The 27,225-nt window shown below is 43.1% G+C and overlaps 1 protein-coding gene across 2 annotated transcripts in view; it reads left to right on the forward strand.

Moving 5' to 3' along the window:
• The first annotated feature begins 16,468 nt into the window (after positions 1-16,468).
• LOC126106559 (uncharacterized) overlaps positions 16,469-27,225 on the forward strand; it is a 173,207-nt gene continuing 162,450 nt past the window's right edge. For both annotated transcript variants that reach the window (XM_049912897.1, XM_049912898.1), the window contains exon 1: positions 16,469-16,605. The gene's annotated coding sequence lies outside the window, so the exon portion shown is untranslated. The remainder of the gene's footprint in view (positions 16,606-27,225) is intronic.

A 27,225-nucleotide genomic window follows, 5' to 3' on the forward strand; every position in this document is an offset into this window, starting at 1 on the left:
TTTAAAGTGGAATGATCATATAAAGCTGATCGTCGGTAAAGCAGATGCCAGACTGAGATTCATTGGAAGAATCCTAAGGAAATGCAATCCGAAAATAAAGGAAGTAGGTTACAGTACACTCGTTCGCCCACTGCTTGAATACTGCTCAGCGGTGTGGGATCCGTACCAGATAGGGTTGATAGAAGAGATAGAGAAGATCCAACGGAGAGCAGCGCGCTTAGTTACAGGATCATTTAGTAATCGCGAAAGCGTTACGGAGATGATAGATAAACTCCAGTGGAAGACTCTGCAGGAGAGACGCTCAGTAGCAAGTTTCGAGAACATACCTTCACCGAAGAGTCAAGCAGTATATTGCTCCCTCCTACGTATATCTCGCGAAGAGACCATGAGGATAAAATCAGAGAGATTAGAGCCCACACAGAAGTATACAGACAATCCTTCTTTCCACGAACAATACGAGACTGGAATAGAAGGGAGAACCGATAGAGGTACTCAGGGTACCCTCCGCCACACACCGTCAGGTGGCTTGCGGAGTATGAATGTAGATGTAGATGTAGATGTAGATCTCTGCTTTGGCAGCACTGTCTTCGATAGTATCTCCATTGCCAGAGATGGTATTGATTGTTTCTTGCCGATAGCATACTTCACATACGAACAGAATTTCGTTGGATTTTCTGCCTGGTTTCGAGACAAAGTTTCGTTGTGGAAACTGTTATAAGTATCTCGCACACTAAGAGGATGACCGTCCCACGAATGGGCTGTTGTTAGTACCACAGTTGTCGTGACTGAGGAGCCTGGACATCTACCGAATGGCATCGCAATGCGTTCAGCAACATGATAATCATCGGCGAATGTGTTGTCGACCTGCGTCCCGTAACTGCTATCTCTATGTGAGACCTGGACAGACTCATGTTTGGTCTTCGACTGCTGACGGCCATGATTTGCAAGAAACGACCTCACTGTACAGAAAACTTCTTTTTAAGAAGGCTTACTGCTTTCACACGCTTCCCTGTGCGAAATGGTGGGTCTATGTATATGCTACTCTCTGACTCTGTGGGGTGCTGGTATTGACGACGAGTTATTCGTTTCTAAGACAGGTATAATGATTGCTGCTGGGCCAAAAGAATTCACGTGCTTTTTCGTGTACATTCACGATATTGAATCCTAATGGCTACTGGGGTCCATCAGTTTTTTGGCACGCCTCTCATTGTGTCCAGGCTCTTCGCAGAGTGTCCATTCTTAGGGAAAAGCGTCCGCCGACTACCCCCCCGTGTGCTTGCAGAATGGCTGCAGTGTCTGTAACTTAATCATAGCTAACACTTGGTTTAAGAATCATAAAAGAAGGTTGTATACATGGAAGAAACCTGGAGACACTGACAGGTTTCAGACAGAATATATAATAGTAAGACAGAGATTTAGGAACCAGGTATTAAATTGTAAGACATTTCCAGGGGCAGATGTGGACTCTCACCACAATCTTTTGGTTATGACCTGTAGATTAAAACTGAATAAACTGCAAAAAGGTGGGAATTTAAGGAGATGGGACCTGGATAAACTGAAAGAACCAGAGGTTGTACAGAGTTTCAGGGAGAGCATAAGGGAACAATTGACAGGAATGGGGGAAAGAAATACAGTAGAAGAAGAATGGGTAGCTTTGAGGGATGAAGTAGTGAAGGCAGCAAAGGATGAAGTACGAAAAAAGACGAGGGCTAGTAGAAATCCTTGGGTAACAGAAGAAATATTGAATTTAACTGATCGAAGGAGAAAATATAAAAATGCAGTAAATGAAGCACGCAAAAATGAATACAAACATCTCAAAAATGAGATCGACCGGAACTGCAAAATAGCTAAGCTCGGGTGGCTAGAGGACAAATGTAAGGATCTCACTAGGGGTAAGATAGATACTGCCTACAGAAACATTAAAGCGACCTCTGGAGAAAAGAGAGCCACTTGTATGAATATCAAGAGCTCAGATGGAAACCCAGTTCTAAGCAAAGAAGGAAAAGCAGAAAGGTGGAAGGAGTATATAGAGGGTCTATACAAGGGCGATGTACTTGAGGGCAATATTACGGAAATGGAAGACGATGTAGATGAAGATGAAATGGGAGATACGGTATTGCGTGAAGAGTTTGACAGAGCACTGAAAGACCTGAGTCGAAACAAGGCCCCGGGAGTAGACAACATACCATTGGAACTGCTGACGGCCTTGGGAGAGCCAGTTCTGACAAAACTCTACCATCTGGTGAGCAAGATGTATGAGCCAGGCGAAATACCCTCAGACTTCAAGAAGAATATAATAATTCCAATCCCAAAGAAAGCAGGTGTTGACAGACGTGAAAATTACCGAACAATCACTTTAATAAGTCACGGCTGCAAAATACTAATGCGAATTCTTTACAGACGAATGGAAAAACTGGTAGAAGCCTACCTTGGGGAAGATCAGTTTAGATTCCGTAGAAATGTTGGAACATGTGAGGCAATATTGACCCTACAGCTTATCTTAAAAGAAAGATTAAGGAAAGGCATTTGTACAATTAGAGAAATCTTTCGACAATGTTGACTGGAATACTCTCTTTCAAATTCTGAAGGTCGCAGGGGTAAAATATAGGGAGCGAAAGGCTATCTACAATTTGTACAGAAAGCAGATGGCAGTTATAAGAGTCGAGGGCCATGATAGGGAAACAGTGGTTGGAAAGGGAGTGAGACAGGGTTGTAGCCTCTCCCCGATGTTATTCAGTCTGTATATTGAGCAAGCAGTAAAGGAAACAAAAGAAAAATTCGGAGTAGGTATTAAAATCCATGGAGGAGAAATAAAAATTTTGAGGTTCGCCGATGACATTGTAATTCTGTCAGAGACAGCAAAGGACTTGGAAGAGCAGCTGAACGGAATGGACAGTGTCATGAAAGGAGGATATAAGCAAAACGAGGAAAATGGAATGTAGTCGAGTTAACTCGGGTGATGCTGAGGGAATTAGATTTAGATGGGTAGATCACGTAACTAATGAGGAGGTATTGAATAGAATTGGGGAGAAGAGGAGTTTGTGGCACAACTTGACCAGAAGAAGGGATCGGTTGGTAGGACATGTTCTGAGGCATCAAAGGATCACAAATTTAGCATTAGAGGGCAGCGTGGAGCGTAAAAATCGTAGAGGGAGAGCAAGAGATAAATACACTAAGCAAATTCAGAAGGATGTAGGTTGTAGTAGGTACTGGGAGATGAAGCAGCTTGCACAGGATAGAGTAGCATGGAGAGCTGCATCAAACCAGTCTCAGGACTGAAGACGACAACAACAACAACAACAACATCTTTTCCATCGGCGTCCGTCGTATGGGGTCCGACCAGCTTTCTCCTGGGCCACTGGCGGAGTGGGTCGGCTAATGAGAGCCCCGGTGGAGGTATCACAGAACCATTCTTCCAATGTTTTGGAGGGGAACAGTAGTGTTACTGCTCGCGTGTTTGTGGGGGAGCCATCGGTTATGACTTGGAGTCACCACTGGTACTGATTGGAAGAACTGTGATGGCAGAACGGTACGTCACAATCGTCCATTTTTCTCAAGTGTTGTTTCCAATTTGTCAGTACCGCGATGTCATTTTTTAACACTAGTTAATGTTGCCTCTTCACGTTGGTGAGTACAATGTATGAGTCTGGCGATATATCATGTGTCTTTCGGAAGTCATCATCCAGACAATTTCGAAGACTGCAAGAGCTGACAAGTGCGAGAATTATCGCACCATCAGATTAACAGCTCATGCATCCAAGCTGCTAACAAGGATAATATACAGGAGAATGGAAAAACTTGTGGATGTGCTAAATGACGGCCAGTTTGGCTTCAGAAAAGGTAAAGACTGGTGGAGATATGAATAGGCAATTCTGACGTTGCGTTTAATAATGGAAGCAAAACTGAAGCATAATCAAGATACGTTTATAGGATTTGTCGATATGGAGAAAGCGTTTCACAATGTAAAATGGTGCACGATGTTCGAAATTGTGAGAAAAATAGGGGTAAGTTATAGGGAGTGACGAGTAATATACGATATGTACAAGAACCAAGACGGAATAATAAGAGCGGACGACGAAGAACAAAGTTCTCGGTTTAAAAATGGTGTAAGACAAGGATGTAGTCTTCCAGCGTACTGTTCAATCTGTACATCGGGGAAGCAATAAAGGGGATAAAAGAAAGGTTCAGCAGTGGAATTAAAATTCAAGGTCAAAGTATATCAATGTGGCCCTTATGCAAAGAGCTATTCGGCTTGACATTGATTGACAAAGTTTTTAGATGTCCTCCTGAGGGATATCGTACCAAATTCTGTTCAGCTGATAGCAGAGTCGGTACAAACTGTAAATATCCTTTCGCTCCCTGTTCTTTACCCCTGCTACCTTCAGAATTTGAAAGAGGGTATTCCAGTCAATATTGTCAAATGCTACAAACGGAGGTTTGCCTTTCCTTACCCTATCTTCTAAGATAAGTCGTAGGGTCAGTTTTGCCTCCCGCGTCCCTACATTTCTACGGAATCCAAAGTGATCTTCCCCAAGGTCGGCTTCTACCAGTTTTTTCACTTTTCTGTAGAGGATTCATGTTAGTGTTTAACAACCTTATTAAACTGTGGTATCTGCTTGTAAATGGGAAATACGTAGCACATTCCAGGACACAGACAATTCAAATGAGGGATACGCCACTGTGCCCTCAGTGCAATGTTATAAACACAGATGAACATCGACTGACATGCGGGCCTTCTGCGGCACTATGGTGTTTGGCCAAAAACAAAAAAAGAAAAAAAAAACAAACAAAAACGATCACCTACCTCCATCAGGTGGTGCTGCAAACAATTGAACCATGGACACTATTTCTCCAAGATACGGCGTACTTGCCCCAAATGAAGAACAATGCAGTGACTTTCATTCGGGGTCGGACTGTACTTTACCTTTTCCGTTAGTCCGGTAAGAATGTGCTAGAATTTTCTAAAAGAACGTCACTCATTGATTTTGCAAAATCCGAGAAATCAAATGTAATACGCTACTTTTTGGGTGGTGCCTTTCTTGATCCCCCATCCAGCTGGGGCCCACTGGGTAGGGGAATGTAATTACAACAAGTGATTCCGAAAAAGAAAGGGCCAGGGCAGTGGAGAGGATCCACCATTATATGTGAAGATGTACGGGATCGGCGATGAACGCGCCCACGAAGAGAGATGCGGTCTGTTATTATTTCGTACCGAAAAAAAAACAATTTATATCTATTTCTTGTTACACCATTTATATAATGTCATTTGTTATCACCTCCTATTCATACCAAAAAGATAATTAAGGCGACCACTCGCGATAAATAGAAAGCCCTGGTTCAATATAAATTTCTTGTGTCACGAATAAGGTAACACACTCATAGGCAAAAGAAAACGACGCACCGCAAAGCAATTATCCGAATGGAACTGGTATTGGTAGATCAGATGACAAATGATAAGAGACCGTATGGCGGGCGACATGGGTAACAGAAGAAAAATACTTCAATTGATCGATGAAAGGAGGAAGCACAAAAATGCTCCGGGAGACTCAGGGATACAGAAATACAGCTTGCTGAGGAACAAAGTATACAGGAAGTGCTTGGAAGCTAAGACGAAATGGCTGCATGAAAAGTGTGAATAAATCGAAAAATAAATGATCGTCGGTAGGACTGACTCAGCATACAAATGGTTCAAATGGCTCTGAGCACTGTGGGACTTAACTTCTGAGGTCATCAGTCCCCTAGAACTTTGAACTACTTAAACCTAACTAACCTAAGGACATCACACACATTCATGCCCGAGGCAGGATTCGAACCTGCGACCGTAGCGGTCCAGACTGTAGCGACCAGAACCGCTCGGCCACCCCGGCCGGCGACTCAGCATACAGGAAAGTCAAACCAACCTTCGGTGATATTAAAAGCGAAGGTGGTAACATTAAGAGTGCAACGGGAATTCCACTTTTAAATGCAGATGAGAGAGCGGATAGGTGGAAAGAATACAATGAAAGCCTCTATGAGGGGGAAGATATGTCTGGTGTGATAGAAGAAGAAACAGGAGTCGATTTAGAAGAGAGAGGGGTTCCAATATTATAATCACAATTTAAAAGAGCTTTGGAGGACTTAAGATCAAATAAGGCAGAAGGGATAGATAACATTCCATGAGAATTTCTAAAATCATTGGTGGAAGTGACAACTAAACGACTATTCACGTTGGTATGCAGAATGTATGCGTCTGGAGACACACCATCTACTTTCGGAAAAACATCGTCCACAAAATGCCGAAGACAGCAAAAGCTGACAAGTGCGAGAATTATCGCACAATCAGCTTAATAGCTCATGTATGCAAGTTGCTTACAAGAACGGAAGAATGGAAAAGAAAATTGAGGATGCGCTAGGTGACGATCAATTTGGCTTTAGGAAATGTAAAGGCACGAGAGAGGCAATTCTGACGTTGCGGTTAATAATGGAAGCAAGACTACTGAAAAGTCAGGACACGTTCATAGGATTTGTCGACCTGTGAAAAGCGTTTAACGATGTAAAATTGCACAAGATGTTCGAAATTCTGAGAAAAATAGGGGTAAGCTATAGGGAGAGACGGGTCATATACAATATGTACAACAACCAAGTGGGAATAATAAGAGTGCTCGTATTAAAAAAGGTGTGAGACAAGGATGTAGCCTTTCGCCCGTACTGTTCAATTTGTACATCGAGGAAGCAATGATGGAAATAAAAGAAAGGTTCAGGAGTGGAATTAAAATTCAAAGTAAAAGGATATCAATGATACGATTCGCTGGTGACATCGCTATCCTGAGTGAAAGTGAAGAAGAATTACGTCATCTGCTGAACGGAATGAACAGTCTAATGAGTACAAAATATGGATTGAGAGTAAATCGAAGAAAGACGAAGGTAACGAGAAGTAGTAGAAATGAGAACAGCGAGAAACTTAATATCAGAATCGATGGTCACGAAGTAGTGAAGTTAAGGAATTCTGCTACGTGGGCAGTATTGTCCAGTCAAATAGCAGATATACCTTGCAAAAGGTGGGGTAGAAGAGTTTATTTTTTCAATTCGTTGAAAGGTTAGAAAACCGAGTTTGGCCAACAAAATTTCGCTTGGGAAAACTTTCTGCAGTCAAAAAACTTGGAAAATTTCGGCCTTTTTTCAGTTTTTTCAGAATATCTCAGTTTTTTTGCTCCTATCGCTTTAATGCCTATTTTCTTTTTTAAAGAGCACAACATTCTCTATAAATTTGATTCTTGCCATTTTTTTCTACTCCCAATATAAAAATACCAATTTTTCAAATTTTCAGTATAGTGGCAAGGTACCTTATCTTTGAACACTATTTTTTCAGTTTCTGTTTGTGTAGTATAAATACATTATACATCATGTTATATATTGGAATGTACCTCCTCACTTTCAGGTATTCAATTTCTCTGTATGCAACATGAGGATTGCTGGGCACCCAACTTTTGTGATTCTTGCATCACTACCTGAAGTTCACTATGGGCCACCTCAGCCCTGGTATTTGTAAAACTATAAATAAAAAAATACATCATTAAGAGACACACACACACACACACACATACACACGCACACAAAATAAATTGTCTCAGGAAACTGAACTACTGTTGTTGTTGTTGTGGTCTTCAGTCCTGAGACTGGTTTGATGCAGCTCCCCATGCTACTCTATACTGTGCAAGCTTCTTCATCTCCCAGTACCTACTGCAACCTACATCCTTCTGAATCTGCTTAGTGTATTCATCTCTTGGTCTCCCCCTATGATTTTTACCCTCCACGTTGCTCTCCAATACTAAATTGGTGATCCCTTGATGCCTCAGAACATGTCCTACCAACCGATCCCTTCTTCTGGTCAAGTTGTGCCACAAACTTCTCTTTTCCCCAATCCTATTCAATACTTCCTCATTAGTTATGTGATCTACACATCTAATCTTCAGCATTCTTCTGTAGCACCACATTTCAAAAGCTTCTAATCTCTTCTTGTCCAAACTATTTACCGTCCATGTTTCACTTCCATACATGGATACACTCCATACAAATACTTTCAGAAATGACTTCCTAACACTTAAATCTATTCTCGATGTTAACAAATTTCTCTTCTTCAGAAACGCTTTCCTTGCCATTGCCAGTCTACATTTAATATCCTCTCTACTTCGACCATCATCAGTTATTTTGCTCCCCAAATAGCAAAACTCCTTTACTACTTTAAGTGTCTCATTTCCTAATCTAATACCCTCAGCATCACCCGACTTAGTTCGACTACATTCCATTATCCTCATTTTTCTTTTGTTGAAGTTCATCTTATATCCTCCCTTCAAGACACCATCCATTCCGTTCAACTGCTCTTCCAAGTCCTTTGCTGTCTCTGACAGAATTACAATGTCATCGGCGAACCTCAAAATTTTTATTTCTCCTCCATGGATTTTAATACCTACTCCGAATTTTTTCTTTTGTTTCCTTTACTGCTTGCTCAATATACAGACTGAATAACATCGGGGAGAGGCTACAACCCTGTCTCACTCCCTTCCCAACCACTGCTTCCCTTTCATGTCCCTCGACTATTATAACTGCCATCTGGTTTCTGTACAAATTGTAAATAGCCTTTCGCTCCCTGTATTTTACCCCTGCCACCTTTAGAATTTGAAAGAGAGTATTCCAGTCAACTTTGTCAAAAGCTTTCTCTAAGTCTACAAATGCTAGAAACGTAGGTTTGCCTTTCCTTAATCTTTCTTCTGAGATAAGTCTTAAGGTCAGTATTGCCTCATGTGTTCCAATATTTCTACGGAATCCAAACTGATCTTCCCCGAGGTCGGCTTCTACTAGTTTTTCCATTCGTCTGTAAAGAATTCGTGTTAGTACTTTGCAGCTGTGGCTTATTAAACTAATTGTTCGGTAATTTTCACATCTGTCAACACCTGCTTTCTTTGGGATTGGAATTATTATATTCTTCTTGAAGTCTGAGTATATTTCGCCTGTTTCATACATCTTGCTCACCAGATGGTAGAGTTTTGTCAGGACTGGCTCTCCCAAGGCCGTCAGTAGTTCCAATGGAATGTTGTCTACTCCGGGGGCCTTGTTTCGACACAGGTCTTTCAGTGCTCTGTCAAACTCTTCACGCAATATCATATCTCCCATTTCATCTTCATCTACATCCTCTTCCATTTCCATAATATTGTCCTCAAGTACATCGCCCTTGTATAGCCCCTCTATATACTCCTTCCTCCTTCCTGCTTTCCCTTCTTTGCTTAGAACTGGGTTTCCATCTGAGCTCTAGATGTTCATACAAATGGTTCTTTTATCTCCAAAGGTTAAAAAAAGAACGCACCCATAAAAGTCGATTTGTCTTGTTTCTTTATCTTGCTTCCTTGCACGATGTAAAAGCAGGAGAGGCAATCACACTTCCGCAACCTCGCGTTCGTCCACTTTGGGCCTACAGAGTGGCCCCACGTGAACACTTTTAATCCCGAAATATATCGCCACAAACATTGTCGAGTAACAGTTGCCTGTAACATTGTCGTACAGGAGGCAACCAAACCACTATGTGGGTACAATCTAAGATACTGGCGACATACCAACAGATTTTCGGAAAAACATCGCCCACATAATTCTGACTGTAGCAACTTCACATCTCATGCATCTGATCTCCTGACAAGAATAATATACGGAAGAATGGAAAAGGAAACTGAGGATCTGTTACATGAAGATCAACTCCACTTTAAGAAAGAGAGGCGGTTCCGACGTTGCGGGTGATAATGGAAGCAAGGCCGAAGAAAAATCAAGATATATACACAGGGCTTGTCGATCTGTGACATGTGTTCGACAATGTGAAATGGTGCAAGAGGATTAACACTCTAAGAAAAAAGAGATTAAGCTACAGGAAAACACAGTTGATGTACAACGTGTACAAGAAGCACGAGTGATCAGTAAGACTGGAAGACCAACAACGAAGAACTCAGATTAAAAAGGATGAAAGACAGGAATATACTTTTCGCCCCAACTGTCCAAACTATACATGAAAGAAGTAATGGCATGTTGTTGTAGTTGTGGTCTTCAGTCCTGAGACTGGTTTGATGCAGCTCTCCATGCTACTCTATCCTGTGCAAGCTTCTTCATCTCCCAGTACCTACTACAACCTGTTGTGGGTTGGCAGGAGAGCCAACACCGTGATTTTAGAGGAAGCCGAAAGGCACGCGTTTTAGCTCACGCAGGCTGGCGTGAGGTCTGGAACAGGACAAGGAAATTAGAATTTAGAAAAAACGGACGTAGCTGGTGGAATACTTAACTTTAATCCATTAATGATGAGCGTCGCTCTTGACTGTACATGATTCATAATATCAATAGTAACTGATAATGGCGCCTTGCTAGGTCGTAGCAAATGACGTAGCTGAAAACTATGCTAACTATCGTCTCGGCAAATGAGAGCGTATTTTGTCAGCGAACCATCGCTAGCAAAGTCGGTTGTACAACTGGGGCGAGTTCTAGGAAGTCTCTCTAGACCTTCCGTGTGGCGGCGCTCGGTCTGCAATCACTGATAGTGGCGACACGCGGCTCCCACGTATACTAACGGACTGCGGCCGATTTAAAGGCTACCACCTAGCAAGTGTGGTGTCTGGAGATGACACCACACAACCTACATCCTTCTGAATCTGATTGGTGTATGCCATAAATAAAAGAAAATTCCAAGAGTGCGATTAAAATACACACAAAAAAAAAGTTTTGAATAACCCTGAAGGTAGACGTTGATTGTGGATATTGTATCTCTGGCCAAGTACCTTCGACTGTTCAGAGATGTCACTAAACCCGCCCAAAGATGTGAGCAACCATATATGAGCAGCGTGTATTAGACGGAAGGGGTCCGACAGCCGAACAGTTCAGGTCATTCCACAACGAAGGAGGTACACGGCTCGTGTTGTCTGTAGTTCAACCATGCCTAGACGGTCAATACTACCGCGGTTCGATCGCGTCCACATTGTTACTTTGTGCCAGGAAGGCCTCTCAACAAGGGAAGTCTCCAGGCGTGTCGGAGTCAACCAAAGCGATGTTTCTTGGACAGAGAGACAGGAACTGTCGATGACATGCCTCGCTCAGGAGGAATCCTTACAGCAACGCCACCATGTTGAATAATGCTTTTGGCGCAGGCACAGGACGTCCTGTGTTACGACTCAAACTGTGCGCAGTAGGCTGCACGATGCGCAGCTTTACTCCCGACGTCCCTGGCGCGGTCCATCTTTGCAACCACGACACCATGCAGCGAGGTACAGACGAGCCCAATAACATGCCGAATGGACCGCTCAGGATTGGCATCACGTTCTCTTCACCGAGGAGTGTCGCATATGCCTTGACCAGACAATCATTGGAGACGTGTTTGGAGGCAACCCGGTCAGACTGAACGCTTTAGACACACTGCCCAGCGAGTGCAGCAAGATGGAGGCTCCCTCTTGTTTAGGGCTTTCATTATGTGGGGCCGACGTACTCCGCTGGTGGTCATGGAAGACGCCGTAACGACTGTACGATACGTGAATGCCATCCTCCGACCGATTTGTTGTTGTTGTTGTGGTCATCAGTCCTGAGACTGGTTTGATGCAGCTCTCCATGCTACTCTATCCTGTGCAAGCTTCTTCATCTCCCAGTACCTACTGCAACCTACATCCTTCTGAATCTGCTTAGTGTATTCATCTCTTGAACTCCCCCTACGATTTTTACCCTCCACGCTGCCCTCCAATACTAAATTGGTGATCCCTTGATGCCTCAGAACATGTCCTACCAACCGATCTCTTCTTCTGGTCAAGTTGTGCCACAAACTTCTCTTCTCCCCAATCCTATTCAATACTTCCTCATTAGTTATGTGATCTACCCATCTAATCTTCAGTATTCTTCTGTAGCACCACATTTCGAAAGCTTCTATTCTCTTCCTGTCCAAACTATTTACGGTCCATGTTTCACTTCCATACATGGCTACACTCCATACAAATACTTTCAGAAATGACTTCCTGACACTTAAATCTATACTCGATGTTAACAAATTTCTCTTCTTCAGAAACGCTTTCCTTGCCATTGCCAGTCTACATTTTATATCCTCTCTACTTCGACCATCATCAGTTATTTTGCTCCCCAAATAGCAAAACTCCTTTACTACTTTAAGTGTCTCATTTCCTAATCTAATACCCTCAACATCACCCGACTTAATTCGACTACATTCCATTATCCTCGTTTTGTTTTTGTTGATGTTCATCTTATATCCTCCCTTCAAGACACCATCCATTCCGTTCAACTGCTCTTCCAAGTCCATTGCTGTCTCTGACAGAATTACAATGTCATCGGCGAACCTCAAAGTTTTTATTTCTTCTCCATGGATTTTAATACCTACTCCGAATTTTTCTTTTGTTTCCTTTACTGCTTGCTCAATATACAGATTGAATAACATCGGGGAGAGGCTACAACTCTGTCTTACTCCTTTCCCAACCACTGCTTCCCTTTCATTTCCCTCGACTCTTATAACTGCCATCTGGTTTCTGTACAAATTGTAAATAGCCTTTCGCTCCCTGTATTTTACCCCTGCCACCTTTAGAATTTGAAAGAGAGTATTCCAGTCAACATTGTCAAAAGCTTTCTCTAAGTTTACAAATGCTAGAAATGTAGGTTTGCCTTTCCTTAATCTTTCTTCTAAGATAAGTCGTAAGGTCAGTATTGCCTCACGTGTTCCAGTATTTCTACGGAATCTAAACTGATCTTCCCCGAGGTCGGCTTCTACTAGTTTTTCCATTCGTCTGTAAAGAATTCGTGTTAGTATTTTGCAGCTGTGGCTTATTAAACTGATTGTTCGGTAATTTTCACATCTGTCAACCCCTGCTTTCTTTGGGATTGGAATTATTATATTCTTCTTGAAGTCTGAGGGTATTTCGCCTGTTTCATACATCTTGCTCACCAGATGGTAGAGTTTTGTCAGGACTGGCTCTCCCAAGGCCGTCAGTAGTTCCAATGGAATGTTGTCTACTCCCTGGGCCTTGTTTCGACACAGGTCTTTCAGTGCTCTGTCAAACTCTCCACGCAGTATCGTATCTCCCATTTCATCTTCATCTACATCCTCTTCCATTTCCATAATATTGTCCTCAAGTGCATCACCCTTGTATAGACCCTCTAGATACTCCTTCCACCTTTCTGCTTTCCCTTCTTTGCTTAGAACTGGGTTTCCATCTGAGCTCTTGATGTTCATACAAGTGGTTCTCTTATCTCCAAAGGTCTCTTTAATTTTCCTGTAGGCAGTATCTACCTTACCTCTAGTGAGATACGCCTCTACATCCTTACATTTGTCGTCTAGCCATCCCTGCTTAGCCATTTTGCATTTCCTGTCGATCTCATTTTTGAGACGTTTGTATTCCTTTTTGCGTGCTTCATTTACTGCATTTTTATATTTTCTCCTCTCATCAATTAAATTCAATATTTCTTCTGTTACCCAAGGATTTCTACTAGCCCTCGTCTTTTTACCTACTTGATCCTCTGCTGCCTTTACTACTTCATCCCTCAAAGCTACCCATTCTTCTTCTACTGTATTTCTTTCCCCCATTCCTGTCAATTGTTCCCTTATGCACTCCCTGAAACTCTGTACAACCACTGGTTCTTTCAGTTTATCCAGGTCCCATCTCCTTAAATTCCCACCTTTTTGCAGTTTCTTCAGTTTTAATCTACAGGTCATAACCAATAGATTGTGGTCAGAGTCCACATCTGCCCCTGGAAATGTCTTACAATTTAAATCTCTGTCTTACCATTATATAATCTATCTGGTACCTTCTAGTGTCTCCGACCGATAGTGCAACCATATCGGCAGCATACTGACGAGGCATTCGTCTTCATGGACGACAATTCGCGCCCCCATCGTGTACATCTTGGGAATGACTTCCTTCAGGATAACGACGTCGTTCGAGTAGAGTGGCCAGCATGTTCTTCAGAGTCCTATCGAACACGCCTAGGATAGATTGAAAAGGGCTGTTTATGAAGGACGTGACTACAAACCACTCTGAGGGATCAACGCCGAATCGCCGTTGAGGAGTGGGACAATGTGGACCAACAGTGCCTTAATGAACTTGTGGATAGTATGCCACGACGAATAGAGGTATGCATCAATGCAAGTAGAAGTGCTACTGGGTATTAGAGGTACCGGTGTGCACAGCAATCTGGACCACCACCTTTGAAGGTCTCGCTGTATGGTCGTACAACATGCAATGTGTGGTTTTCATGAACAATAAAAATGGCGGAAATGATGTTTATGTTGATCTCTATTCCAATTTTCTGTACAGGTTCCTGAACTCTCGGAAGCGAGGTGATGCAAAACTTTTTTTGATGTATGTATATCAATGACGATTCGCTGACAACATTGCTATCCTCAGTGAAAGTGAAGAAGAATTACAGGACCTGTTGAATGGAGTAAACAGTCTAATAAGTACAGAATATAGACTGAGAGTAAATCGAAGAAAGACGGAAGTAATGAAAAGTAGCAGAAATGAGAACAGCGGGAACTTGACATCAGAACTGGTGATTACGAAGTTAAGGAATTCTGCTAACATGGAAGCAAAGTAACCCATGACGGACGAAGCTAGGAGAACATGAAAAGCAGATTAGCGCTTGAAAAAAGAACATTTCTGGCCAAGAGAAGTCTCCTAGTATCAAACACAGGCTTTAATCTGCAGGAAGAACTTCAGAAAATGTTCGTTTGGAGCGCAGCATTGGATGATATCGACCACAGATAGTGGGAAAACGGGAACGGAAGAGAATCAATGTATTTGAAGTTGAAAATCAGGGGACGGATAAGATAAGGAATTAGAAGGTTCTCCGGAGAGTCGGCCGGATTGGCCGTGCGGTTCTAGGCGCTACAGTCTGGAGCCGAGCGACTGATCCAGTCGCAGGTTCGAATCCTGCCTCGGGCATGGATGTGTGTGATGTCCTTAGGTTAGTTAGGTTTCAGTAGTTCTAAGTTCTAGGCGACTGATGACCTCAGAAGTTAAGTCGCATAGTGCTCCGAGCCATTTGTTCTCCGGAGAATCAACGAAGAAAGGAACACTGATGGGAAAAAAATGGCTTCATATGTGTGGCTGAAATGTTCCTTTGCAATACTGGCTGGCAATTGGGCTATATTGTTAGAAACATCCAATTTTTATGGCCCTTGTAAACGTACCTTTACCTTACGTCGCTCAGCAGTGTGACCGAAAATTCTGTCACACTACACCTGCACTAAGCAATATGCTTCATATACGTGCGGTCAGGCAGTTACAAGAGTCGAGGGACATGAAAGGTAAGCAGTGGTTGGGAAGGGAGTGGGACCGGGTTGTGGCCTCTCCCCAATGCTATTCAATCTGTATATTGAGCAAGCAGTAAAGGAGAAGAAATAAAAAGTTTGAGGCTCGCCGATGGCATTGAAATTCTTTCAGAGACAGCAAAGGACTTACAAGAGCAGTTGAATGGAATGGACAGTGTCTTGAAAGGAGGGTATAAGATGAACATCAACAAAAGCAAAACGAGGATAATGGAATGTAGTCGAACTAAGTCGGGTCATGCTGAGGGAATTAGATTAGGAAATGAGACACTTAAAGTAGTAAAGGAGTTTTGCTATTTGGGGAGCTAAATAACTGATGATGGTCGAAGTAGAGAGTAAAATGTAGACTGGCAATGGCAAGGAAAGCGTTTCTGAAGATCTTCAGAAACGCTTTCCTTGCCATTGCCAGTCTACATTTTACTCTCTACTTCGACCATCATCAGTTATTTATGTCAGGAAGTCGTTTCTGAACGTATTTGTATGCGGTGTAGCTATGTATGGAATTGAAACATGGACAATAACTAGTTTGGACAAGAAGAGAATAGAAGATTTCGAAATGTGGTGCTACAGAAGAATGCTGAAGATTAGATGTGTAGAAGTATTGAATACAATTGGGTAGAAGAGGAGTTTGTGGCACAACTTGAGTAGATGAAGGGATCGGTTGGTAGGACATGTTCTGAGGCATCAAGGGATCACCAATTTAATACTGTAGGGCAGCGTGGAGGGTAAAAATCGTAGAGGAGACCAAGAGATGAATACACTAAGCAGATTCAGAAGGATGTAGGCTGCAGTAGGTACTGGGAGATGAAGAAGCTTGCACAGGATAGAGTAGCATGGAGAGCTGCATCAAACCATTCTCAAGACTGAAGACCTCAACAACAACAGCGTTCGGTCACTAAATAATTCGCGACATACTTAAATCTGTATGGTAATGTGAATCTGCCTTATGAGACAATGGGGTTGCGTAAGTGTAAGTGACCGCGCGGGAGATGCTATCGCGGAGATCACACGTCGTGCTGTTGGTGTACGGACGATAAGGAAATCACGGCCTCAGGTGCCGGACCCCGCGATAAGAAGCGGCAGCACAGGGCGGCCGCCGCCGTGGGAGCAGGCAGTGTGGGGCCGGCGCGGCCGAAACGTGTGGCATCTTCAGGAGCGCACATTACGTGCGGTCGCGGGCGGACGGTTTCCCTGCGTCAGTCTAGCGGACAGCCGGCACCGAGATCTGCCGACGGGATCACTAACCTCCGTTCTCGCGAGGGCTGCATATCTCCACGACAAAGGTAGGCTGTACTCTGTACGACCTGTTGAAGGAGAACGTATGCTATCCACTCAAAAATATCCGGATACCTATTAGTGGCCACTGATATGGGGTGTGTCCACCCCTCATCTTTATGAGCGGCTGAACTGTCCTGTGGACTTCTCAGTGAGGTGTCTGAACTTTTGTGGAGGACTATGTCCAGGGCTCAGTGAGGTGTCTGAACTTCTGCTGAGGACTATGTCCGGAGGATGGCTCCTGTCTGTGAAGGTCTTTCTGAGTACTTCAGCATACTGGGAAAGGGAGTTCTTGCCAGTGCAGGTAAGCCATCCCCGGACGGATAGGCTGTGTCGGAGGGATTTTCTGTGAGAAGGGGATGTCAGCTGGCCAAATTCAGGTGCTATTGGTGGGTTTAATGTGGAGCGAGGTGTGGATTGGAGCAATCAGACAGGGGGAAGTCAACTTCCAAGAAAGTGGCTCGCTGCGTTGAGGAGAACCAGGTGAAGACTGGGACACCCAGATGTTTAGGACGGGTGGTAGGGACAGAGCATCGAGTGACATTATACTGAGTGCACTATCCGAAAATTACCTCGAGCAATTAAACAGAGAACGGACTCGTGGAGATAACATTTTGGACCTACTGATAACAAACAGACCCGAACTTTTCGACTCTGTAAGTGCAAAACAGGGAATCAGTGATCATAAGGCCTTTGCAGCATCCCTGAATATGGAAGTTAATAGGAATATAAAAAAAGGGAGGAAGGTTTATCTGTTTAGCAAGAGTAATACGAGGCAGATTTCAGACTACCCAACAGATCAAAACGAAAATTTGTGTTCCGACACTGACAATGTTGAGTGTTTATGGAAAAACTTGAAGGCAATCGTAAAATGCGTTTTAGACAGGTACGTGCCGAGTAAAACTGCGAGGCACGGCAAAAACCCACCGTGGTTCAACAACAAAGTTAGGAAACTACTGCGAAAAGCAAAGACAGCTTCACTGCAAATTTAAACGCAGCCACATCCTCTCAGAGAAACAGAAGCTAAACGATGTCAAAGTTAGCGTAAGGAGGGCTATGCGTGAAGCGTTCAGTGAATTAGAAAGTAAAATTCTATGTACCGACTTGACACAAAATCCTAGGAAGTTCTGGTCTTACGTTAAACCAGTGAATGGCTCGAAACAGCATATCCAGACACTCTGGGATGATGATGGCATTGAAACAGAGGATGACACGCGTAACGCTGAAATACTAAACACCTTTTTCCAAAGCTGTTTCACAGAGGAAGACCGCACTACAGTTCCTTCTCTAAATCCTCGCACGAACGAAAAATGGCTAACATCGAAATAAGTGTCCAAGGAACATAAAAGCAACTGGTCACTCAACAGAGGAAAGTCCACTGGACCTGACGGGATACCAATTCGCGAAAGAACTTGCCGCCCTTCTAACAGCCGTGGACCGCAAGTCTCTAGAGGAACGGAAGGTTCCAAATGATTGGAAAAGAGCACAGGTAGTTCCAGTTATCGAGAAGGGTCGTCGAGCAGATGCGCAAAACTATAGGCCTATATCTCTGACATCGATCTGTTGTAGAATTTTAGAACATGTTTTTTGCTCTCGTATCATATCATTTCTGGAAACCCAGAATCTACTATGTAGGAATCAACATGGATTCCAGAAACAGCGATCGTGTGAGACCCAACTCGCTTCATTTGTTCATGAGACCCAGACAATATTAGATACAGGCTCCCAGGTAGATGCCATTTTCCTTGACTTCCGGAAGGCGTTCGATACAGTTCCGCACTGTCGCCTGATAAACAAAGTAAGAGCCTACGGAATATCAGACCAGCTGAGTGGCTGGATTGAAGAGTTTATAGCAAACAGAACACTGCATGTTGTTCTCAATGGAGAGACGTCTACAGACGTTAAAGTAACCTCTAGCGTGCCACAGGGGAGTGTTATGGGACCATTGCTTTTCACTATATATAAATGACCTAGTAGATTGCAGCGAAATGTAGGAAGATCTGCAGCGGATAGGCACTTGGTGCAGGGAGTGGCAACTGACGCTTAACATGGACAAATGTAATGTATTGCGAATACATAGAAAGAAGGATCCTTACTTGTATGATCATATCTGGGAGTATGCGTACGGAACGATTTGAAGTGGAGTGATCATATAAAATTAATTGTTGGTAAGGTGGGTGCCAGGTTGAGATTCATTGGGAGTGTCCTTAGAAAATGTAGTCCATCAACAAAGGAGGTGGCGTACAAAACACTCGTTCGACCTATACTTGAGTATTGCTCATCAGTGCGGGACCCGTATCAGGTCGGGTTGACAGAGGAGATAGAGAAAATCCAAAGAAGAGCGGCGCGTTTCGTCACAGGGTTATTTGGTAAGCGTGATAGAGTTACGGAGATGTTTAGCAAAATCAAGTGGCAGGCTCTTCAAGAGAGGCGCTCTGCATCACGGTGTAGCTTGCTGTCCAAGTTTCGAGATGGTGCGTTTCTGGATGAGGTATCGAATATATTGCTTCCCTCTACTTATACCTCCCGAGGAGATCACGAGATTCGAGCGCGCACGGAGGCTTTCCGGCAGACGTTCTTCCCGCGAAGCATACGCGACTGGAACAGGAAAGGGAGGTAATGACAGTGGCACGTAAAGTGCCCTCCGCCACACACCGTTGGGTGGCTTGCGGAGTATAGGTGTAGAAGTGGATTTCTCCTCATGAGCCGAAAGAGATGTTGGACGATAGGGTCTGGAGCGAAGTCGATGTTGTAATCCGTCGCAAAGGTATCCACTGTGTACAGATCGGGACTCTGGGTAAGCCAGAGGATTTCAGGAATGTTGTTTTGCACAAACCACTGCCTCGCATCTGCTTCTTTATGACATGGTGCAGTATCATGCTGATACAAACAACCATTGTCTCCGAACTGTTACTCTACTCTATGCAGTATACAACGCGGTAAAATCTGCCCATATACTTCCGTACTTAGGTTGTCTTAAGGGTAATAAAAGAAACACATAGTTTTTTTCATCATCAATCTTCTGACTAGTTTTATGTGACCCACCACGAATTCCTCTGCTGCGCCAACGTCTGCATTTCAGAGTAGCACTTGCAACATATGTCCTCAATTACTTGCTGGGTAACGTCTTTGATCCATAGGCAAAACGTCTTCGGTCCCGGGTTCGATCCCCGCCACTGCCAAAATTTTGATAAATAATCAGCATTGGCGGCCGAAGACTTCCGGCATAAGAAGTCAGCCTCATTCTGCCAACGGCCTTGTCAAAGAGGGCGGAGGAGCGGATAGAGGTTCAGGGCACTCTCTTGTCCTAGGGGTGGGAAATTGCCCCTAAAGGCGGAAGAATCAGCAATGATAAACGACATGAGGATGCAGAAGGCAATGGAAACCACTGAATTAAAGACACGTAACGTGTATCCACAAGACATGTGACCTGTATTTGAAGAAGTGTCATGATGATCTCTCCATTGGCAAAAGATTCCGGAATAGTCCACCATTCGGATCTCCGGGAGGGGACTGCCAAGGGGGAGGTTACCATGAGAAAAAGATTGAATAATCAACGAAAGGACAACGTTCTACGAGTCGGGGCGTGGAATGTCAGAAGCTTGAACGTGGTAGGGAAACTAGAAAATCTGAAAAGGGAAATGCAAAGGCTCAATCTAGATATAGTAGGGGTCAGTGAAGTGAAATGGAAGGAAGACAAGGTTTTCTGGTCAGATGAGTATCGGGTCATATCAACAGCAGCAGAAAATGGAATAACAGGTGTAGGATTCGTTATGAATAGGAAGGTAGGGCAGAGGGTGTGTTACTGTGAACAGTTCAGTGACCGGGTTGTTCTAATCAGAATCGACAGCAGACCAACACCGACAACGATAGTTCAGGTATACATGCCGACGTCGCAAGCTGAAGATGAACAGATAGAGAAAGTGTATGAGGATATTGAAAGGGTAATGCAGTATGTAAAGGGGGACGAAAATCTAATAGTCATGGGCGACTGGAATGCAGTTGTAGGGGAAGGAGTAGAAGAAAAGGTTACAGGAGAATATGGGCTTGGGAATAGGCATGAAAGAAGAGAAAGACTAATTGAGTTCTGTAATAAGTTTCAGCTAGTAATAGCGAATACCCTGTTCAAGAATCACAAGAGGAGGAGGTATACTTGGAAAAGGCCGGGAGATACAGGAAGATTTCAATTAGATTACATCATGGTCAGACAGAGATTCCGAAATCAGATACTGGATTGTAAGGCGTACCCAGGAGCAGATATAGACTCAGATCACAATATAGTAGTGATGAAGAGTAGGCTGAAGTTCAAGACATTAGTCAGGAAGAATCAATACGCAGAGAAGTGGGATACGGAAGTACTAAGGAATGGCGAGATACGTTTGAAGTTCTCTAACGCTATAGATACAGCAATAAGGAATAGCGCAGTAGGCGGTACAGTTGAAGAGGAATGGACATCTCTAAAAAGGGCCATCACAGAAGTTGGGAAGGAAAACATAGGTACAAAGAAGGTAGCTGTGAAGAAACCATAGGTAACAGAAGAAATACTTCAGTTGATTGATGAAAGGAGGAAGTACAAACATGTTCCGGGAAAATCAGGAATACAGAAATACAAGTCGCTGAGGAATGAAATAAATAGGAAGTGCAGGGAAGCTAAGACGAAATGGCTGCAGGAAAAATGTGAAGACATCGAAAAAGATATGATTGTCGGAAGGACAGACTCAGGATACAGGAAAGTCAAAACAACCTTTGGTGACATTAAAAGCAACGGTGGTAACATTAAGAGTGCAACGGGAATTCCACTGTTAAATGCAGAGGAGAGAGCAGATAGGTGGAAAGAATACATTGAAAGCCTCTATGAGGGTGAAGATTTGTCTGATGTGATAGAAGTAGAAACAGGAGTCGATTTAGAAGAGATAGGGGATCCAGTACTAGAATCGGAATTTAAAAGAGCTTTGAAGAACTTACGGTCAAATAAGGCAGAAGGAATAGATAACATTCCATCAGAATTTCTAAAATCATTGGAGGAAGTGGCATCAAAACGACTATTCACGTTGGTGTGTAGAATATATGAGTCTGGCGATATACCATCTGACTTTCGGAAAAGCATCATCCACACAATTCCGAAGACGGCAAGAGCTGACAAGTGCGAGAATTATCGCACAATCAGCTTAACAGCTCATGCATCGAAGCTGCTTACAAGAATAATATACAGAAGAATGGAAAAGAAAATTAAGAATGCGCTAGGTGACGATCAGTTTGGCTTTAGGAAAAGTAAAGGGACGAGAGAGGCAATTCTGACGTTACGGCTAATAATGGAAGCAAGGCTAAAGAAGAATCAAGACACTTTCATAGGATTTGTCGACCTGGAAAAAGCGTTCGACAATATAAAATGGTGCAAGCTGTTCGAGATTCTGAAAAAAGTAGGGGTAAGCTATAGGGAGAGACGGGTCATATACAATATGTACAACAACCAAGAGGGAATAATAAGAGTGGACGATCAGGAACGAAGTGCTCGTATTGAGAATGGTGTAAGACAAGGCTGTAGCCTTTCGCCCCTACTCTTCAATCTGTACATCGAGGAAGCAATGATGGAAATAAAAGAAAGGTTCAGGAGTGGAATTAAAATACAAAGTGAAAGGATATCAATGATACGATTCGCTGATGACATTGCTATCCTGAGTGAAAGTGAAGAAGAATTAAATGATCTGCTGAACGGAATGAACAGTCTAATGAGTACACAGTATGGTTTGAGAGTAAATCGAAGAAAGACGCCGGCCGAAGTGGCCGTGCGGTTAAAGGCGCTGCAGTCTGGAACCGCAAGACCGCTACGGTCGCAGGTTCGAATCCTGCCTCGGGCATGGATGTTTGTGATGTCCTTAGGTTAGTTAGGTTTAACTAGTTCTAAGTTCTAGGGGACTAATGACCTCAGCAGTTGAGTTCCATAGTGCTCAGAGCCATTTTAACCATTTTTGAGAAAGACGAAGGTAATGAGAAGTAGTAGAAATGAGAACAGCGAGAAACTTAACATCAGGATTGATGGTCACGAAGTCAATGAAGTTAAGGAATTCTGCTACCTAGGCAGTAAAATAACCAATGACGGACGGAGCAAGGAGGACATCAAAAGCAGACTCGCTATGGCAAAAAAGGCATTTCTGGCCAAGAGAAGTTTACTAATACCAAATACCGGCCTTAATTTGAGGAAGAAATTTCTGAGGATGTACGTCTGGAGTACAGCATTGTATGGCAGTGAAACGTGGACTGTGGGAAAACCGGAACAGAAGAGAATCGAAGCATTTGAGATGTGGTGCTATAGAGGAATGTTGAAAATTAGGTGGACTGATAAGGTAAGGAATGAGGAGGTTCTACGCAGAATCGGAGAGGAAAGGAACATGTGGAAAACACTGATAAGGAGAAGGGACAGGATGATAGGACATCTGCTAAGACATGAGGGAATGACTTCCATGGTACTAGAGGGAGCTGTAGAGGGCAAAAACTGTAGAGGAAGACAGAGATTGGAATACGTCAAGCAAATAATTGAGGACGTAGGTTACAAGTGCTACTCTGAGATGAAGAGGTTAGCACAGGAAAGGAATTCGTGGCGGGCCGCATCAAGCCAGTCAGTAGACTGATGACAAGAAAATCTTTCTCTACAGCTTTTGCCCTCTACAGCTCCCTCTAGTACCATGGAAGTCATTCCCTCATGTTTTAACAGATGTCCTATCATCCTGTCCCTTCCCCTTGTCAGTGTTTTCGACGTATTCCTTTCCTCTCAGATTCTGCACAGAACATCCTCATTCCTTACTTTATTAGTGCACCTAATTTTCAACATGCTTCTGTAGCACCACGTCTCAAATGCTTCGATTTTCTTCTTTCCCATTTTTCCCACAGTCCGTATTTCACTACCGTACAATCTGGTCTCCAACAGTACATTCTCAGAAGTTTCTTCCTCAAATGATGGCCTGCGTTTGATACTAGTAGACTTCTCTTAGCCAGAAGTTCCCTTTTTGCCATAGCGAGTCTGCTTTGTAAGTCGTCCTTGCCCCGTCCGTCATTGGTTATTTTGCTGCCTATGTGACAGAATTCCTTAACTTCTTCTGCTGTGTGACCATCAATCCTGATGTTAAGTTTCTCGCTGATCTCATTTCTGCTGCTTCTCATTACTTTCGTCTTTCTTCGATTTACTCTCAGTCCATATTCTGTAGTCATTAGATCATTCCATACAACACATCCTGTAGGTCTTCTTCATTGCCATTGAGTATAGCAAAGTCATCAGCGAAGCTTACCACTGATTTCATTTCAACCTGAATTTTAATCCCACTCTTGAACCTTTCTTTTATTTCCGTCACACCCGCATACCGTAACACCACCTCCTCTGTACTTCACTGTTAGCGCCACACATGATGGCAGACAATTTCATCCAGGCGTTCGCTAAACACAAAACTTTCTATAGGATTGCCACAGGGCATAGTGTGATTCGTCACTCCAAATCATTAATTTCAAGTCATTCTCCGTTCAGTGGCTGTTAACGCCACCTTTCTCGCCGCTTAGCTCTGACTATAGAAATGCGTGGCTTGTGGGCAGCTGCTCCAGCCACAGTGCATGTACAGACCGACAAGTGGTTAGAGTTACAGGACGTATGGCGGGCGGCAGCCACGCTGGTTTCCCACCGCTGTCCAGGGGGCCTCCAGACAAGTCTTCACTGCGTATCGGTGCTGAGTTCGAAGCGGGACTCGTGGCTGAAGTGATCTCCTCCGCCGATTTCATGCCGTTTTTTACAACAGACCTCTGCAATGCTCGAAGGTCCCCATCCGCAAGTACTTGAGGTCTGGCTGGCCATGACTGAGCAGCTTCAGAAGGTTTGAGAAGCCTCTGATGCCTGTTATTCGGGTGACAGCCAAAGACCAGTCCACGTTTGAAGCCAATGAGCTCCCCTGACCAACCCATTATACTGTCATTGCTTCTCTACTGACAACACAACGCTCTGTGTTTACTTTAACGAGGGTGGTTTGAAAAGTTCTCGGAACGGAATAGAAAAGAAGTACCTACATCACTAAAACTTTTTTATTTTTTAATGTAGTCTCCTTGTAGATTAATGCACTTGGTACAACGATGTTCCAGCGCCTTGATCCCCCCCTAAAATGAGTTTCTTCCAGACCTAAAAAACAATTGTCAACTCCGGCTATCAATTCTTCGTTTGAAGTGAATCTTCGTCCACCGAGAAAAATTTTCAGTTTTTCGAAGAGATGGAAGTCTGACGGAACCATATCGGGTGAATAAGGCGAGTGTGGCAACAATTCATACCTTACTTCGTGTAATTTTGCCATGGCGACGGCACATGTGTGAGGTCGCGCATTCTCCTAATGGAAGATGACTTTATTTCTTGCTAAACCTAGCCTTTTTTCCCGTATCGTTTGTTGCAATTTGTCCAGGAGTTTAGCATAGTATTCTCCAGTGATTGCTTAGTGGGGAGATAATCTACAAACAGAATCCGCTTCGTATGCCAGAACACTGTTGCCATGACCTTTCCCGCCGAAGGCATTGTCCTTGCTTCCTTCGGCGGTGGAGAATCAGCATGTTTCCACTGCTTTGACTGTTGTTTTGTCTCTTGGGTATAGTAGTGCACCCAAGTTTCATCTGTAGTCACAAACAGGCGCAAAAAATCTTGTTCGTTTGTCCTAAAATGGGGCAAACATTGTTCCAATATGTCCATTCTCATGCGTTTTTGATCCATCGTCAAGAGTTGCAGCACCCATTTTGCAGATAATTTTTTTCATTTGTATTTCTTCAGTTAAAATGTGATACACATTTTCAGATGACATCTGGCAAGTGTGAGCAATTTCACACACTTCAATTGGTGATTCTCCGTGACCATTTTGCGCACTTTTGCAATGATTTCTGGAGTAGTGACACATCTTGGCCGACCACTGCGCGGATCATCATCTAAGCTTTCCCGACCAACTATAAATTAATTTGTCCACTAGGCAACAGTTAAATATGAAGGAGTAGAGTCATCCAGTGTATTTTGGAAATCGCCATGAATGTCCTTTGTTTTCATACCTTTCTTTATAAAGTACTCAAGGATAGAGGGTGGTGAAAAAAAAAAATCGAAATTTTTTTATGACTTTATTAAATTCTATAATCTACCCTCGTTACATTTATATATACATTGAAAAGTTTCGAATGAAAAATGACATATGAATACCAAATTTTAAAGTTACGGTCATGTATACCGCCTTTCCCCCTTTATTTCTGTTACAGAAACCAGTATTATTTCGAAAAGAACTGTGAATTTTCTGTTTCCAGCGATTATACATGTGATACAATGTATATCTTCGTAACAGTGCAAGTTTCTAGTGTCTTTAAATGATTATCTTTGCTGCTATTTACTTTTGTATCACTGAAGCAGTTTTTCACATGTTACTGAATGTTTGTTGTCCAAGTGCTACATGTATTTGTGGAAGTACATATCCTTTAGTGGGCAATAAATACTAACTATGCCACGCATCAAGAAATTCAATAAAAGGAACTTCATTGGTAACCAGTTCATAAACAAAACAAGCCACACTGTTGAAAGTAAGCTATGTATCAGTTCTTCAGGGAAGAAACTCCCACATGGCACGCCTCCTGACGATTCAAATTTTTGTGTCAACAATGACGCTGTTTGTAGTGGATTTGTTGTTGTTGATGTGGGCACCTTATCTTCTTTGATAAAGGAAGTGGTGAACTGTAAATAATGTGATGGTGTAGGCTGTCTGAAAATAACCGAGTAACAAAGTAGCAGAAAGGGATTAGCGTCAAAATTAGTTGTTCTGTGTAGATCCTACAATAAATCTACCTCGAAAACGACTTCGAGCATTGTGCGTAATTCATATGATGTGAATTTGAAGTTAGTGTATGCAATGCATGCAATAGGAAAAGGAAAAAAGGCTGCTCAAACGTTTTGTGGTTTGATGGACCTTCCTCCTCCTCCCAGTAGGTTCAGGAAGTACATAAAAATACTCTTAGGTACTTTGTGTGTCTAAAGCCTTGTGTGCCTAGAGCACCTATGAAACGTCCAGTAGAAGAAACTGTAAATATTAGTGGAACCAGGCACATTGCTGTTGCGCTTTATGGGACATGGCAATGTCGAGGACATAGTTCCTTGAATGGTGTTGTAAGTTGTACTTCTTTGGAGAATGGAATAGTTGTTGATGTTGAGTGCTTATCTAACTACTGCCACACCTGCCGTGGTAACGCTGAAGGACATATTGAACATCAGTGTTCTAAGATTATGATGGTTGCAGTGGAGCTCTAAAAATATTTCAGAGGTCGGTGCCTAGGCGATGGGGACTCTAAAGCTTTCAATAAAATGAATGCGTTCAATGTTTACGGTGATACCTTGGTAACAGAACTGGAATGTTGTGGACAAGTGAAAAAGAGGATGGGTGCTATATTGAGGAAGCTACGAAGAGAAATGAAAGTAAAGTTGATTATCTCATGGAAAATCTCTGTCTGGCCGAGGCAGGTTGACAGAAACTGAAATAGACCTCCTTCAGAGCTATTATGAACTGCCCATTTGACGCACTGCACCTCTGAATGATGTTACAGCAATGAGAAAAGCTGTATGGGCCACCTACTTTCATGAGTTG

The sequence above is a fragment of the Schistocerca cancellata genome, chromosome 10 (assembly GCF_023864275.1).
Source record: "Schistocerca cancellata isolate TAMUIC-IGC-003103 chromosome 10, iqSchCanc2.1, whole genome shotgun sequence".
Classification (NCBI taxonomy): domain Eukaryota; kingdom Metazoa; phylum Arthropoda; class Insecta; order Orthoptera; family Acrididae; genus Schistocerca; species Schistocerca cancellata.